This window comes from Orcinus orca, chromosome 3, assembly GCF_937001465.1.
Source record: "Orcinus orca chromosome 3, mOrcOrc1.1, whole genome shotgun sequence".
NCBI lineage: Eukaryota > Metazoa > Chordata > Mammalia > Artiodactyla > Delphinidae > Orcinus > Orcinus orca.
In genome coordinates, this window is record NC_064561.1 from 37,599,575 (window position 1) to 37,617,041 (window position 17,467).

The 17,467-nt window shown below is 42.4% G+C and overlaps 1 protein-coding gene across 3 annotated transcripts in view; it reads left to right on the forward strand.

Annotated features, from left to right (window-relative positions):
- Nucleotides 1-17,467, forward strand: part of ATP10B (ATPase phospholipid transporting 10B (putative)) — a 310,749-nt gene that overhangs the window by 73,999 nt on the left and 219,283 nt on the right. For 2 of the 3 annotated variants that reach the window (XM_049708452.1, XM_049708451.1), the window contains exon 2: nt 4,578-4,641. The exons of the other annotated variant lie outside the window; for it this stretch is intronic. The gene's annotated coding sequence lies outside the window, so the exon portion shown is untranslated. The remainder of the gene's footprint in view (nt 1-4,577; nt 4,642-17,467) is intronic. 3 annotated transcript variants of the gene reach the window in all.

A 17,467-nucleotide genomic window follows, 5' to 3' on the forward strand; every position in this document is an offset into this window, starting at 1 on the left:
CATCTACCTCTCCTTGCGTCATTGCATATCTCTGGTCAACCCTTTTGCCTTCCTTTTCTACCTTTACAGATCCATGTGATTACATTGGGCCCACCCAGATGATCCAGGATAGTCTCTCTATCTTAAGGTCTGTAACCTTAATTCCATCTGCAAAGTTCCTTTTGCCATGTAATGTAATATATTCATAGATTCCAGGGATTAGGGCATGAACATCTTTAGGAGGGTATTATTCTATCTACCACATTCAGAGTATAGGAAGTTACCTCAGCACCCTCCTTCTCCTGTCCATTTGAGATCTTGTTTCAGCTGTCCTCCTCATTTACGGGTATAATGACCCAAGGGGCAATTTGTCCTGGATGCTTGAGGTCCATTATAGCCTTGACACAGTCAGGAGTCCCGTCCTCCTCTAATTCTCAGGAATAATGCAGTGTCTCTGCCTGATCTCAAGAAAAATTTGGGATGATACATTAACTTGATACAAACATCCATGTTTGTAGGGCCAGGTTACAGGCCAAATTTGGTGAATGCTGGGAGTTTTCTCAGGTAGGTGTGGGGTTGGGACCAGGAGTAAAACTAGGTCTGTGTCTACCTTTCCTCAAAGCCAGAACCTGAAAGAGCCCGAGCGACTGTGGGAAAGAATTTAGGTCTGTTCAGCGAGTTGCAAAGAGCAAGTTCTTTACAGATTCTTTCAGGTTAGATTTGAGGATACGATTGGAAAATGGTTGTAACAGACCTAAGGCGAGAAGAGAAAAGAAAAGAGGAAACAAATGCCCCTCAAAGAAAATGTGGAGATGGGGTAACATCCAAATTATCTAAGTGGAGCTGGGGAAAGGTCACCTGATTGGTAGTGTTCTCCTTAAAGAACCATTATGGCTTGATCTTTGTACTTTCTGCCTTGTGCAATTTGGGGAACGTGCAGTTTGTGCAATTTGGAGAACCTCAGTGTGAGGTCACTGGAATGTAAACTCCAGGAGGACAAGGACCTTGTCTGTCATGCTTTCTTTAGTCCCAGCTTTCAGAGTACTCTTCTGCACAGAGTACTAACAAATATGTATTTCCATGAATCAGTGAATTAATGCGTTACTGATCACTTGAATGAGTAATTGGTGGGAATCCAAGTCCATCTTTAGTCATTTTCCCACTGGGCAGTGCAGTTTCGTACTTAAAAGCTTATGCTCTGAAGTCACACATGGATCCTGGTCCCACCTCTGCTCTTTATCCCACCAGTGTGTTCCCTGGGAATTTACCTGAGTCTGTTTCCTGTCTGTAGCATGTAGCGAAAAAATTACTACTTTGTGAGGTCTCATTGAGGTCATAGATAAAAACTGCATAGTATAGTTCTCAGTAGTCAATGAGTATTAGTTCTTAATGTTAGTCTGAGCCCTCTGCTCAGACCAAAGTGGTCTCCCCTTGATCGTCAAACTTAATCTCCAGCCTACATGCCTTTGCTTGTATCAATGATCTTGTCTCTCTAGCATGTTGTGCACAGTGTCTGGCATATAACATAGAAACCTAAAACACTTGGATGGATAGATGGATAGATAGATGGATGGATGGATGGATGGATGGATGGAAAGAAAATTAACTTACAGCTGGCAGCTCCACAGGAATTTATGTATCTTCATACTCAGCCAGGTCAGCCCAGTGCCTTACCTACAGTAAGGGCTCACTAAATGTTGGTTGGATGGGGATAAAAGGAAAGAAAAATCAGAAAAAGTGAAAATCAAGACCAATGCCCACCTGGATTCATTCTTCTTTCAGGGTGTCCTGTTGAAAGACATTGTTGAGAAGAGAAGCAGGGAGTTGACAGCCACTCTCTGAACTCTATCCCAGGGCCGTTTTAGAACAGGAAAGTTAATTATGGAACCAGATTAACAGTTTCTTTTTTGATATAGTCAAAGTAAAACCAGCAGGATGCAATTTAGCTCTTCCCCACTTTCCAAATAGCAGCAAATTTTCATACAAAACAAAGAGGCACTTGAATTGCAAATTACTTAGAGAATCAGCCAGCAACCCCAACGGAAGAATATTTCTGCTACTTTCAAAACCCGGCTGTTGCCCTTTCAGGATTAACCATGTAGTGGGACGACAAAGGCTTGGGCGTCTTGCTGTTTCAACTCTGGGCCAAGTGGGAGGAGGTGACCCATTAAGGTTTGCTGGAATGCTGCAGCATGGTGTCTGCTCAGAACATTTTTTCCTTTCTCTGAGTCATCTCTAACTCTTGGATCACTAATCTCCACTCACAGAATTGGGGCTGATGGGTCCCGAGAGGTCATCTCAATGAAAGGTGGCAAGAGCAAATGCCTATGAGGGCAGACAGGGACATAAACGAACAGATCAGGGGGTGAGGGTGTGTGTGTATATGCCCACTGGGAAGTAGGTGAGGATTGGGGTGAGCTCAGAGCCCCCATCTAACCATCGTGGTCATTCAGGGATGCTGGCCCGTTGTTGATCATTGCTAGATAGTTCTGAGAAGTCTGTCATCTGCATTATCTGGATTCTTACTTGAGATATTCTTCTTTTTAGTTGTTGGCATAGAATTAATAAAAGAAGAAAATACCATCTATTGGCTTGATACGGCTTGTGGGCCACCAGCTTAAAACTTCTGATCTAGCTCAACTTCCTTTATTGATAGATCAAGAAACTGAGGTAGAGAGAAGGAAATCATTCACAAAAGGTCACAGAATGACAACATCTTCAGACTTCTCATCGGGTGCCTAGCTGATTACACCACACAGCCTCCCTTAAATCCCTGTCCCCTACAAGACACAGGGCAGCTTCGTTTTACAAGAGTATTTATAAATCTTTTTTTCTGATTTAAATAAATGACTCCTATTTTTGGCAGAGGATTTGGAAGGTCCAAATCCAAGGATACATAAAAATCCAAGGAAACAAAATAAAATCACACACTGCTGCCACTGTGCTTTTGTTCCTGGAGAGACTGGAACCTAGGGTGGGAACCTGGCTAGAAACAGGCTACTTCCAGACACAGCCACTGGAGGGCAAGGTGGCATCTCAGTTGGGTTAGTGCCAATAGGTGTAGGAAAGTCAAGACAGGGGTTGAAAATGCATGAGTTCGTAGCGGCCAGGCAGGTGGCAGAAATGAGTAAAAAAAGAGATAAAAAAGAAAAAAGCCAGATGGATAATACAGTGAAGAAAGAAAATATGTCTAAAGGACTCAGGCACTTGGATTCAGTCCATGTCACTGTGTGGGGGTACATGTAGTGTTGACAGTCCTTTTGATTTTTTTCAAGTGAAGCATAAAATCTAAGTTGTTATGTAAAATTTTTCAATCTTTACATGTAGCTCAATTTAAAAAGAAAAGTTAGAACACACAAAGGAGCAGGATTTGGGTTGTGGCCTTCCTTTGTGACCTCTGTTTAGTGACTCACTGTAAGTGGGCAAGTCAGTCAACTGGGTGGAGAGTTTGCTTGTGATCAGTCCAGTCACAGACCAGCAGACACAAGGGCACGGAGATGACAGGGTCAGGACGACGAGACAGGCAGCAGAGAAGATCCGTAGACTTAGGGCAGCTGTCACCTGGGGAAAGAGGGCTTCCACCAGAGCCACCCTGCAGCCTGGGCAGATCCTTGGGGGGAGATGATCTTCTGTGCAAATCTAAGGCACCTACTGTGGCCTTTTGTAGTGTAGGTGTGGGTGTGCGTGCACATGCGTAACAATCTTTACTTTGCGAAAGTCATGTAGATAATCTCCCTTGGTAATCCAGTAGAAGACTCCTTCATTTTCTCTAAACCAGAAATATTTGAAGTCAGTTAAGATAGCAGTGGGTGTGTTGATCCCTTCCACTTTGCTGCAATGAATCGCTGAATGAGTAGGCGGCAGACTAGCATGGCAGGAGGTCTTGGACCTCCCACCCTAACCTTTCTCTGAGCCTCCATTTCATACCTTGTAAAGGGAGATTTATGATACCTGCCCTCCTTCTCTGTTTTAGTGAGGATTTTCGATTGGAAGAGACAGAAAACCCAACTGGCTTAAGCAAAAAAGGATTATGTATTGGTTCACGCAACTGGAAAGTTCAAGCATTTCGATCATAGCTAGATGCTAGTGCCCAAATAACATCAAGGCTTGGTACCTCTTACTCAAAACTGCAGCTGTGATTTCCCACGTTGGCTGCCAGCAGCTTCAGGTGTGCATCCTCACCATCCTAAGTGCAATAGAAAGAGAGCTTCTCTTCCCCTACATTTTCAACACAAGTGTCAGGACTGACATGAATTGGCCTGAATTGGGGCCTATGCCCACCCCTGAACCAGTGAATGTGGCATAGAAGATGGAATGCACTGGGTGGCTGGACCAATACGCATTTCTCAGAGCAATTAGGCATTTAACTAGAGTTTATGGAAACAGGACGTGCACCCGGAGGATAACAGTTTATTCCTCTCTGGTAGGAATAAACTGTTCCTCCTGAAACAACTTCCTGGGAAAATGTCCAGCCTGATCCATGAAGTTTAAAGCTGGAGTCATCCCGTAGGAGAGAAAAGGGCAAAATACTTGATGACTGGATGATGCCAAAATGAGATTGTGTGTTTTATATTGATTTTCTCTCCTGCATCTTGCAGGCTTGCTTTGACGGGAGGATCAGGACCGGTGATACTTGTTTCAGTGAAAGCAGGAGTGTGAATAGTGAGTAGTTTTTCCTATTTGTTTGTTATAGAATATGAACTCCTTTCTGGTACCAAGATGAGATTTATTAAACTACCGTTCCTTCCTCCAACCAGTTTAAACAAATATCCACTGGCCTCATTAGTAAATCAGATGCCAGGTATATGGCTTAACTTTTCTCTATTATATATATGTTCCCCAGAGCAACATAGGAACTCTCAAGGTGCAGATCACTTAAGATATATTCTTGGCTACAAGTAACAGGAAACACAGACTCAAGATGGCTTAAGTAATAAGAAAAAGATTATTAGCTATCATAACAAGACGTCCTAAAGTAGGATAGGAAAAAAATAAAGTAGGATAGGTCCATAGTTGGTTAATTGAATAGTTCAAAAATGTCACCATGATCTGGGTTCTAACATCTTCAGTGGACTGTTTCCTTCATTTATTTTTTTTATCAGCTTTTCCAGAAGTCCTCCAGCAGGCTTTCACTCACATTCATTGGCCAGAACTGTGTCACATATCCTTGCTTAAATCAATCCCTGGCAAAGCAAGATGTGACCACCATGCCTGGCTTAGACCAATCATTAATCTCTTCTTGGGGCTAGGGATGGGATCCACATCCTCTGAAGCGCGTGGTCACATAGAGGAAAGTGAATATCTGAACAAAATTGAAGTCTTGTTTAAAAGGAGAAAGGAAGGATGAATGTTTATTGTAAAGGCTATAAGGTGATACTGTGCACATTTCAGATGAAAACTGGTACAGGTACCTAAGTTCCAAGGCATCATATACTCCATCACTGAAGAAAAAGCAGGCCCCCAGCCTTGGCAAACCTTCCCCCAAGTCGTGCATAAAATTGAAGAAATATTTAGGAATACTTTTGACTCTGGATATAAAACCCAAGGCATTATCATTGTATCATATGCAGACTGTTTCTCCAATTTGCATAATTATAAACTCCCCCTCAAAGAGTAAACATCGCTGCCAACTTAAAAAAAAAAAAACTACAAAGCAGTATTAAATATGCATTGCTAACTTGACTTTTTAATTTGTCTGGGATCTCACAGAGGCGTGCACAACTCTATAGATACTGTGTGCTTAATAAAACCTTCCACCTGCCTAAAAGAACTCAACAGAAAAAATAAAGCTAAAACCCAATTTTTTTTAGCTAAAGAATTTGAGTTGATGCCTGAAAATTACCAGTAGGAGTTCATCCTATTAAATTGGCTCTCAAATGCATTATTCTGTGCATTGACTACCATCATTCATGTCTAGGCAATTGCTCTGTGCAGCCACAGGAAGATAACATTCCCTCAGATGTCTTCATTGGGTTTTGAGTCACCTGTGAGCTGTGTGTGGTCTTAAATTTTAATATTTATGGGAAATGATTGAAGAGGTGCAGAAAGACTTTCTTGCCCCCAACTCTCTTATTGATCTGCCTACAATGTCCACACCAGTCCCTGTCTTGGGCCTTGAAGTTCTCAGCTGCAATACAAATATGCTACCTGGCCAAGACGGAATATTAAGCTATTCGTATACACCTCAATTTAAGTTTATCCCTTAGCACCAGTGATGACTGAGACACAGGATACCAATGTGTTTATGCATAGAGAAAAGTGCCCCTGGACCTATAGTAAAAATTATATATATATATATATATGTGTGTATATTTATAGGTAATGGAGATGAGTATTACATTTACACACACAACACGCATACACACAATGTTACATAAATGAGTTACTTTTATACAAGCTATTCTATGACCTGCTTTTTAAGCTCAACAATACATTATAGACATCTTTCCATTGCATCGTGTATGTGTGTATACACATCATTTTTTACCGTTGATTAATATTGCATTTCAGGAATAAAAGGTAAGTTATTTACTCAATCCTCAATTAAAAGATATCTGTCATTACTAGTTAATATTTTTACTGTTTTAAACTATACCAAATATTCATGTGCACAGAGATTTTTCTCCACACATATGGTTATGTCTTTGGTCAAGATTCTAGAAGGGTGATCACTGGGTCAGTGAGAGACCCACGGCTTTGTAAGGGCAGAGCCATAAAAGACTAGAATCTCGACACAGCCATGTGCCAGCAGAGCGTGGGCCCTTGGGGGGCTCTGGATATGCCTGTGCTTTGGGTTCCTGCATGAGGGAGAGGTTAAATGACAGGAAGAAGAAAATGGGGGCAAATTGCATCAAATGTGAACTTTGCTAAACGCCACATTTTTATCTTGTCCTACTACAGAACAGTAAGGGAATTACTGTTATTATAGGCGATTATATTTATTTTTGTGTTTACTTGAGTAATGGTCTGTCTGTCCTTTGTATAGACTGTAAACTCCCTATGGGTAGGAGCCAGGTCTGGTTTTCTTTTGTTGTCTACAAATACATACCAAATACCCAACATATTTACATTGCTGTGTGGATATAATTTTGGGGTGAAAGTGAACAAATTATTTAGAAAATACTTCATGATGGAAAGAAGGAAATTCCTAAAGAGTGAAGTGTCTAGAGAATCTATGCTCTTCTTAATCATCTCACCCAGCTCTTACTATCACTTGTTTATTATAATCTATATCCCAAAACGATGGAAACACTATACAGCTCCAGGTGGTACTCCAGGATCTTAGGGCAAAAGACAGTTCTGCCTCAGGAAGTATTGTATAAGGGGCAGCTTGTACTAAATGACCTCAGGGGTCAACCTGTTTTTACGACCAGCATTTGATTTATTTTTACCTTTCTTTCCCTAAACAAGATGTCGTTCGGTGAGTTTATGAAAACCAAAGAAATGATGGACTTAGAGATGTGACTTTATATGAAATTCTATCCCATTGCAAAATGAACGGGTTCTGTAATGTTGTACCAGTTTGATTTGCTCCAAAACACACAAGAAAGATGAGATTTTTTTCTCTTTCCATAAATGATATTTATTTGCTGCTTCTATTTTCAAAAATGTTTCATGTCATTCAAGGCTTTATCTAAGTTTCTTGAGTTTTTGTCATCCTTCCCAGAGCAGCAAGGGTGGTTTCCTGTTCCCTAAGTCACTTAATGTCTGTGTGCCCAGCCAAAAGAGCTAGCTGAACAGAGACACCCTACACCCATCGCCAACTGACAACTCCATTGGCTCCTGGGCTTAGAGTATCAAAATCAGTTCTCCAGGAAGCTATCAGTTGCTCAGATGAAACATATTGGGCAACTCTGATCTGGTCAATACTTCTTATCTCTTCATTCTTCCTCATGTATAATATTCCTTTAATGGAAAACCATGTCTAGAAATCCTTCAACTATTTCCAAGGGGGAAGAGAGATTGCTCTTTGGCTGTTCACAGTGAAGTTTGGAGACCAACAGAATTAGCATCACCTGGGCACTTCTTAGAAATGCAGAATCCCAGGTTCCACCCCAGACCTAGTGAGTAATAATATACATTTTCTCAAGACCCTCATGTACTTTGGTGTGCACATAACAGATCTAAAAGACAATTTTTTGTAGTCATTCTCCCTGATACCTTCTCCCACAAAATGAATGTGTTTTGACCCACAAAATGAAGCACATGTGAAGTAGAGTATTATTAAAAGTGCATTATTTCCATAGCTCATACTATTATCAAGTTAGGCAGAAAAACAAACTTTCATAATCATTTGAAGGACACTTTCTATATTTAAAAACAATTATTTACTCCTCAGAGCATTTCATTATTTTTCAAAACAATATGCCCTCTATTCTCTCGTTTTTTCAAAATGGCAGCCCTACAATAAGACCAAATCATGGCAAAAATGAGAGATAGGATAAGGTAGGATAAGGTGACCTTTGGTGCTCCTAGGTCCTCCTTCTGAGCTTAACTCCTCTGTTCTTTTAAGATTTCAGGTACTATCAGCTTCTCTTCAACCCTTCCCTCAGGAAAAATCTATTCTTGGGACAACATATGATGACAGCCATTTTATATTTTATGTATGTTCATAGAGTCGTTCTGATAATTTTTAGTCATCTCTCTCATGATGAAAGACTTGGGTTTCCATTAAAGGAATATTACATAAGATGAAGCATAAAGAGGTAAGAAGTATTAATCAGATCAGAGTTGGCCAAAAGTTTCATCTGAGCAATTGATAGCTTCCTGGAGATCTGTGTTAAGAAGGATTCTGAGGCTATATCTGGGGTCACCAGGAAAAAATATTTTGTGATGTCTGCTGTGGGTGTGGGATAAAGCCATACATCAGCCATATAATGTTCCCTACCAAAATTTACTAAATCTTTGTATGTCATACGTTGTCAAGCTACTCACATGCTGTCTTAGTTATCTACTGCTAGATAAAAAATTACCCCAAAATGTAATTGCTTAAAAGAATAATGTTTATTATCTCACAGTTTCTTCATCAGGAGTCTTTGAGCAGATTTCCTGGGTTCTCTGTCTCAGGGTTTCCCACAGGGACACAATAAAGGTATCAGCCTGAGCTGCAGTCTTACTCAAAGGCTTGAATGGGGAAGGATCCACTGACCAGCTCACGTGGTAGCATTGCGTTCTTTGAGAACTGTTGCACTAGGGTCTCATTTCCTCACCAGCCATTGTCCAGAGACTGCCCGCAGTTCCTTGACAGATTGCCCACTCCACAGGGCAAAGATGCAAGAAGAGTGAGAGAGGATGACAGCAAGAGGGAAGTCACAGTCTTTTGCACCTAGTTATAGAAGTGTTGTCCAATCACCTTTGCCTATTGTATTCATTAAATGTAAGTCATTATGTCCACTCAAGGGGAGGGGATTACACAGGGCATGAATACTAGAAGGTGGGAATCATTCAGAGCCACCCTACAATCAGGCTGCCATACATAGTTTATTGCATTTAATATTCACCATGACCTCTTAAGATAGGTACTATTATTATCCCATTTTTACAAGTGAGGAAGCAGGCATAGAAAGGCAGTCATTTATTCAGAGGACATAGCTAATAACGGACAGAGCTGGGATTTTGACCAAGGTCCATTGGCTTTAAAACTGATGTCCTTGTCACTGTGCCCTTTGCTATCTCTAGAATTACACTACAGAGTGGTCTCAAAATATTTTGACCATGAACCTCTGTTAGCAAACACTTTCAGAATACACCTTCACTATATGCGTATGTGTTTATAAAGTGCACTTAATCTGTAAGTAAATATGAGTTAAGCTTACTTCAGAAAGTGATTATGAATAGAAATTCTTTTATCCACACTACAGTGGGTTGTCTTGCCTTCCCCTGGGGTCTCTCCCGCGTTGGAGACTACCGAGCTAACCCCCTTCCGGCTGCAGCATCCTGTGATCCCTGGTTCCCTAATGGACATCCAGTGGGCTGACTGGAGATACAGTTGAAAGCTTCTGCTGCTCAACCACAAAAAACAGGGAGAAACTGGCTGTCAGCCTCCTCCTCTAGCCATGATGAGTGTTATGGAGAATAGTGAATGAGGAGTTTGAACAACTGCTTCCTCTCACTTGGTGTCATCAAGTCACTTAAGGAAGGATATTGCAGGATTGGAGCAGCCTTCTCCCAGCCTCGGAGCCCTGGGGCTTCACTGCAGGGGAGAAAATAAATGCCTTTAAATCTGCCTCCTAATCAAGTTTGAAGGATAGAGAAAAATTCAGATGCCGTTTCCAAGTGAGCCTCTAAATTTTATAAAGACCTATTTATTATTGCATACAAATTATGTTTATTTTAAATTCATGCACACAGTAAAACACATGTTTAATGCATTTTGGATATTGAGCAAAAATTAAGGTTTCTGCAGAGCCTTCACTCAACTTCTCTGCTCTCCTCTCCTTAAATAACCACTTTGTGTGAGTGCATCCTTCCAGTAAGCGTCTCTATCTATTCAAATACAGATGCACCTTGTTTTTTTTGTAACCCTCACAGTATACGCGCTGATCTACACCTTGGTGTTTTTTCACTTATTGTTTCTTGGAGATGGTGTTACATTAGTGCACACAATGCTTTCTTATTCTTCTTAATGGGCACGTAACATTTTGTAGTATGAATGAATCAAAATTTATGTAATCAGTCTCCTATAGATGGATACTTAGGTTGGTTCCAATCTTTTCCTCTTATAAACAAAGCTGTGATAGATACAGTGTTTAGAGAATTGCTTTGGAAAGGGTTTGGCTTTTAATGTTGCTGTCTAATAACTTTTTCTGACCACTTAAAAACCATGAAGTCATTGTTTGAACCAGGTTGGCTATCAGGGACATATAACCACCTTCCGGATTCTTCCGGATTATTTCTCTGAATTGCAGTCCTCCCCTTGCTCCAGTACTTAGTGCCTTAGTGAATAAGCCCACAGTGCTGCTTAGAGAAAAGTCTTATGTGGCTTTCCTGGAAGAGTAGAGAAACTAAGGCTCCACCTTCCATCTCTGGATTTCCCAATGCAGTCCTGGGAAACAAGTATAAGAACTCTGCTCCAGACTAGCTTACAGGATTTATCCAGGGAGATATGAGTGGCCTTGACCAGTGGCAGGATGGTGTGGTAGGAGAGCACCAGTTCTGAGGTCAGTGCACTTGGACTGCGTGGGTGGTTGCCCAAGTCAAGCTACTGCTGGGTCACAATCCTATACGTGGAGGGCAGGGAGAAATTGAAGAAAATGGCAGATGACTCCAGATCTGTAGGTGGCTGTTTAAATAAGCAAGGGAATTTACTTATGAGGTTTGCTTGGGTGGTCACAAAACAAATGGATTTCCTCACCCACCTGCCAGATCTGAAGAGTTTGTATAGAGGCCTTATCTGGGTTCAAGTACATGCACAGTCCAAATGATCTCAGCAGCACATTATTATCTCAAGGCTGTGTCCTTGGACAGCTTCTCTCAGGAGGAAGGCAAGAACAACACACATTCCAAGGACAGGGGTAGGGGTAACGAGCGTCTGATTGCTCGGGGCCAGTTCACAGGTCAAACTGGTGGTCATGCCTTGTTGATGAACTCCCCCGGGAAATACTGTCACCAAAAAATGGATTGGATACTAGCCAGGCACAAACCATAGATACCCACTTTAGGGGTTGTTCAAGCAGACCCTTCATCAGCGACCCTTTGTCACTATCGCTGCTGTAGCTCTAATCCTTTCTGCCTCTCTGGTCCTCTTTCCTTAGCAAGTCTAGATGACCTCTGAGGTCATCCATCTCAGGCTTTCCCCAGCTTTGTGATTTGCCATCATATATGGGGCGAGAAGTCAGGCTCAGGCACCTGCCTTTATTTTGTTTGACCCCCATCTTGCCAGATCACTCAGAATTCACCAGCTGTGGGAATCTTCCCCTTTCTCTTGCCCTCCTCGCCAGCTGCATATGGGAATTATTCACAGTCGCCCAACTGAAATGCCTTCTGAAGACACATGTTTGCATTGATTTTCAAATCAGTATTCTGGCCCGGGTGACAGACACACACACTGAAATCTCAGCCTCAGCGTTCTGACGGAGCAAGAATTTTCACGTGTGGACAAATTGTTATAAGGATACAGATGACTAGGCTGACTGTATCCTTCCCTTCCACCAAGTGTCACGGAGGGAAAATCCTTAATAATAACAAGAGCAGGGCTTCCCTGGTGGCGCAGTGGTTGAGAGTCCGCCTGCCGATGCAGGGGATACGGGTTCGTGCCCTGGTCTGGGAGGATCCCACATGCCGCGGAGCAGCTGTGCCCGTGAGCCATGGCCGCTGAGCCTGCGCGTCCGGAGCGTGCGCTCCGCAACGGGAGAGGCCACAACAGTGAGAGGCCTGCGTACTGCAAAAAAAAAAAAAAAAAAAAAAGCAGCAGCAGCTGCATTTGAGTCCCTATTTTATCCTGGAGTCTATACGAGACATGGAGCATTGTGATGGACAGTACAGGACCTGGCATCAGCCTAAGTGGTTTGGGCCCCCATCTCCGTCACTCAGTAGCTGTGTCACTCAGCACATTTCTTGACCACTCTGAACATCGGTTACACCATCTGTGAAAGCAAATAGACAAACAAATGAAAAACACCAGTAACCACACTTACCTCGAAAGGGCTGTTGGAAAGATCAAACAAGGCAGCCCATGGAAAGTACTTAGCCCAGTGCCTGGTGCATAATAAACACACAGTACCAGCTAGCTGTCCCTGCAAGATTGTTTCTCCTCATTTCATAAATGTGCAAACTCAGAAGCAGAGAAGGTAAAAAAACCTGTCCAAGACTGAAAGTTGCAGAACAGGGATTTAAACTTAGGTCCATCTGCCTCATTAATTCTTCAGATATTTATTGGGTGCTTTCTATGTTACAAGCACTGGGGATAGAGCAACGAGGGAGCAAGACACAGTGCTGGTTCTCATGGAGCTGACCATCTAATGGGATGCCGTGGAGCTCCTTCACCTACCTCCCACTCACTGCCTTTGCAAAGGTGCCCCAGGATACTCTTGACAGTAACTGAAGTAGCTCGTATTTATTGGGTGCTATTGGGTGCTCATTTAATCTCTTCAGTAGCCCTGGAAGGTAGATACAATTATTATCAGCATTTTACAAATTAGCAATCTGAGGCTTGCAGAAAGCAGAACACCTTGTCAAGGTCATGTAGCTCAAAAATGGTGGAGCTGGGATGGAAACCCAGGCAGCATCCTAGCACAGTTTATATCATTTCCAAGGAGGCAAGCTGACTTGTGACTGGGATTGGAGCTAGGGCTGAAAGCGACGTTACTGATGCAGCCCGCATCTAATCACATGTAAGGGGTGTCCCCTTTTTTGTGCCCTGAGCTCCTGTAGTTACCGTCTGAGGATAAAAAGTGCTAGATGTTTTTATATTTAACCATGAAACAAATCAAGTGCAGTCTAATTAAAATCAGGCAGCGGGACTTAAACCGACTCTGCTCTCCTAATCTATTTAGTTGCATTTTCAAGGACACTGCATCAAGAGAAAATCTCTGTTAGGTCAGCCAGTGGCAGATCCTGGCCCCCTTCAGCCCGTGGGAATGGAGCTTGACTTGGCCGGATGCAGACAGGCGTGGCCTTGAGGAGACGTGGGCAGGGGCAGAGCCCCGGAGTCTGGATGATAACCACGGCCACAGCCTGCTGATTTCCGCAGAGCTGCTGCAGATCGTGGAGAGGGCTGTGTTCAGAGGAGTCTAACCAACTTCAGTTCTGCCTCCCTGATTCAGAAGGTTCATCCGAGTCTCCACACACGCCTGGTGGGTCCAGGGAGCCAGTGATGCCAGTAATAAGTAAAATGCCGCCAGCATGATTTTCCCCCATTTGCTCACTTTATTCACGGCTCACAGTTACCAGCCAGCACGGGTGGGTCTGCACACCTCTAAGGCACTGTAAGATTATTGACAAGGAGTGAAAACCAGGCGTAAAAAAAAAGAGGCCTTGCCCTTCAGACACAGCCAAACCAGCCTGGAGCCTGAGCTCAGGACTGCGTCACTTACAAAAGAGAACACCCAGCCAAAATGTACTAGATTTGTATTCTTGTTCCCATCCTGGAATTAAGAAATCTAAAGCACTTAGTCCTTCATAGATCAACCCCCCTCCTGCCTCCCAAGGTGGATACTCAGCTCAGGAAAACAGAAAGAATGGCCCAGTAGTGCCAAGGAAGCCAAGAAGCCTTGAGCCTTGCGGCTCCAGGAGGGGTACACAGTATTTTCACTCGTTTTACACATATGCAAACTCTGAATATCCAGACAGGTTATGAGATCTGCATAAAGCCACACAGCAATTTGATGAAAGAAATGGAGCCAGAACTCTGATCTCTCTCTGCTCCTGATGCCACTAAGACCTCAGCTGTGCCTCCAGGGAAGAGGTGGGGATGCAGACGGGGCGCTGGTCACAGCCAGTGCAACCCCGGAAGCCCTCAGTCCTGATTAGCTGGCCTTAAGTGGCTGGGACCTCGATTTGCTTTTCCCATGGGGCCAAAATGAAGACCGGTGTTGTTTAGTTTGTATGTCCACCTCCTGGGGTTATGCTGGTGAAGCTTCTGATGAACCACAATGGAAGAACACATCCTTCTCAACTAAAGCCCTTAAGAAAGTCTGCTGCGTCTTCCTACCTGCGGAGGAAAACACTGAATCGAGAGTCTGTATATGAATAAACAAGAGAAAAAGTGATATCTGTGATGATCCACAGACTAACAGGAGTCTTTACAATGGCAAATGGCCCGAGAGACTTCAGACCCATCATACTGGGTTTTTGTAAAGTAGCTTTCGTCATTGCTAACGGCATCCATTGCTAATGGATTCTGCGATTAACCATCAAAGGAGCTGGGAGGTCAGGCTGCATGGGATGAGCATGTCTGACTGCCCATCATGTGATTGCTTGCTCCAACAGAGGCAGATGTTTCTGGCACCCTGAAACCCTCCCAGCCAGAACTTGCCACTACACTGTAGCAAGGTGGGCAAGAGTCAGAATGGGATTGGAGGCTGAGGTGTGCCACTTTCTAGTGATGTGATACTGGAAAAATATTAACTGCTCTGAGTGTAGAATTTCTCAGCTATAAGATAGAAGCGCTAATGTAACCTAACAAATGGCACATATGGTATTTAGCTGAATAAGTGGGCCATCTCGGAAGCTGTAGAAGTACCATTCTAATAGAGCTGGAAATGACTCCAGAAATTACCTCCCCGAGAGGTTCCCATCAGCATCAAGTGAGGTGTTTTTGAAATATGTAAAAACGCACATGGCTGGACCACAGACATTTCTATCCCACGCAGCCTGCTCTTACACTCTAACTTCGTAGACCTCCCTGGTCCTTTGATATGTAATTACAGAGTCTGTTCAGGACAAAAATACAGTGTTTCCATGAGCAAAGACTATTTTTCAAAATCTGAGGATAGGGACCAGGCCTCTGTAGTTTTCAAAGCTCCTCAAGTGATTCTTAAGCAGTCAGATGAGCATGAGTCCTTAGAACCATCTTGGGGAGCCATTGACCTAAGCCACAGAGAGGCTAAGAAAACTGAAGGTCACAGAACCATGGAACTAATTAGCTAATAATAATAACCACAACAAAAACAACAACAAACACCCTCGGTTTTTCTGATTTCTAGTCTAATGACCTTCTCGCCAAATCAGTGCAACAAAATTAAGAACAAGACGGGTTTCGTGGTTGATCGTCTCAAGTGCGGTCCATGAGGTCCTGGTTGCTGATGTGCTAGCAACAGTTTAGAGCCATCAACTGATTTTTTTCCTGCGGGTTCACTGTGTATTTCAGTCAGAACCACAAACCCAGGGATATTTGAGGATCTGAGTGTTAAAGCATCACTGACTTCCCTCGGGGAGGGTTGGCTTTTTAGGACACAAGGTCACAGCCCCAGGCATCTGCGCTCCATCCCACAGACACCACTGCCAGGTGGCTTCCTGGACGATAGACCTTGTGCGCAGCAGGAAATGAGCCAATCAGAAGCAAACCTGGCATGCAAACCTGTAGGGGGCAACATGTATTGCCCACATAGCCTGAGGATAATATTGAGAAGACCTACTTTTTCCAGAGAGTTGACCATGGGCCAAGTATTGAGAAAACTTAGTGAGCAGTCTTAAGAGTGTAAAACTCCTGATTGTCCTTTATTCTTATTTATCCTTGCTTCATGGTTTGTATTTTTTAAAGATAGCTTTATTAAGTTATAATTGCTATACCATAAACTGAACCTATTTAAAATGCACAGTTTGATAAATTTTGACATATTTATAGACCAGTGAAACTGTACCACAATCAAAATAACAAACCTATCCATAGTCTCCAGAAGTTTCTTCTCACTCCTCCCCAACCCACTGTACTTCCGTTATTTCTTGGTCTGACTTCTTTCACTCAGTATGATCATTGTACTTTTATCCATTTTGTTACATATATGAATAGTTCTCTTTTTATTGCTGAGAAGTTTCCATTGTATGGGTATACATGCCTTTATAGTTTATCCCTTCACCATTGTGCCTAGTTTGGGGTTATTACAAATATAGCTGCTCATTTGTATATAAATCTTTGTAAGAGTATATATATATTTTTCTTTCCTTTTTGTAAAGACAAATAACTAGGAATGGAATGTCTGGATCATATTATAGGTGTGTAAGTTTAACTTTTTAAAGAAACTGACAAACTGTTTTCCCAAGGGCTGATATCATTTTAACATTCTCACATTCCCTGGAGATTTCCAGTTCCTCCATATCTTCACCCAGATTCGGTATGACTGATCTTTAAATTTTAGCCTTCCTGACAGGTGTGTAGTTTTATCTCATAATTCCCAATCCCTCATCTATATGTCTTTTATTTTTTTTCCTTGCCTTATTGCAATGCCCAAGACTTTCAGTAAGACGTTGAATAGCAGTGGTGAGAGAAGACATCCTTGCTTTGTTCTTGCTCTTAAAGGAAAAGCATTCCGTCTTTCATCAGCTATGATAAGAGTTGTATGTTTTTTAGACATCCTTTAAAGGTTAAGAGATTTTCCTTCTATTCCTAGTTTGTTGAGAGTGTTTATTTTTGAATAGATATTATGCTCCTTTTTTCCGTATCTATTGAGATGATCACATCATTTTTCTTCTTCACTCTGTTAATATAATGAATTATATTGATGTTGAACCAGACGTATTCTTCTGATAAACCCCACTTCATCATGATGTATTATTTCTCTTATACACTGCTAGATAAGATGTGCTATATTTTTGGTGAGGATTTATTTATCATCATTGTAAGGATGAGGATCATCATTGTGAACATGGGGGGGGTATCACAGGTCTGAGATGAGCATAAAGGCAAATAAAAAAGAAAGATGGAATATTCCTACCTTTACTAATGCAAGCAAAATTTGTTTTTAATGCCATAACTGTTAATAATGACTTTTCCGGGCTTCCCTGGTGGCGCAGTTGTTGAGAGTCCGCCTGCCGATGCAGGGGCACGGGT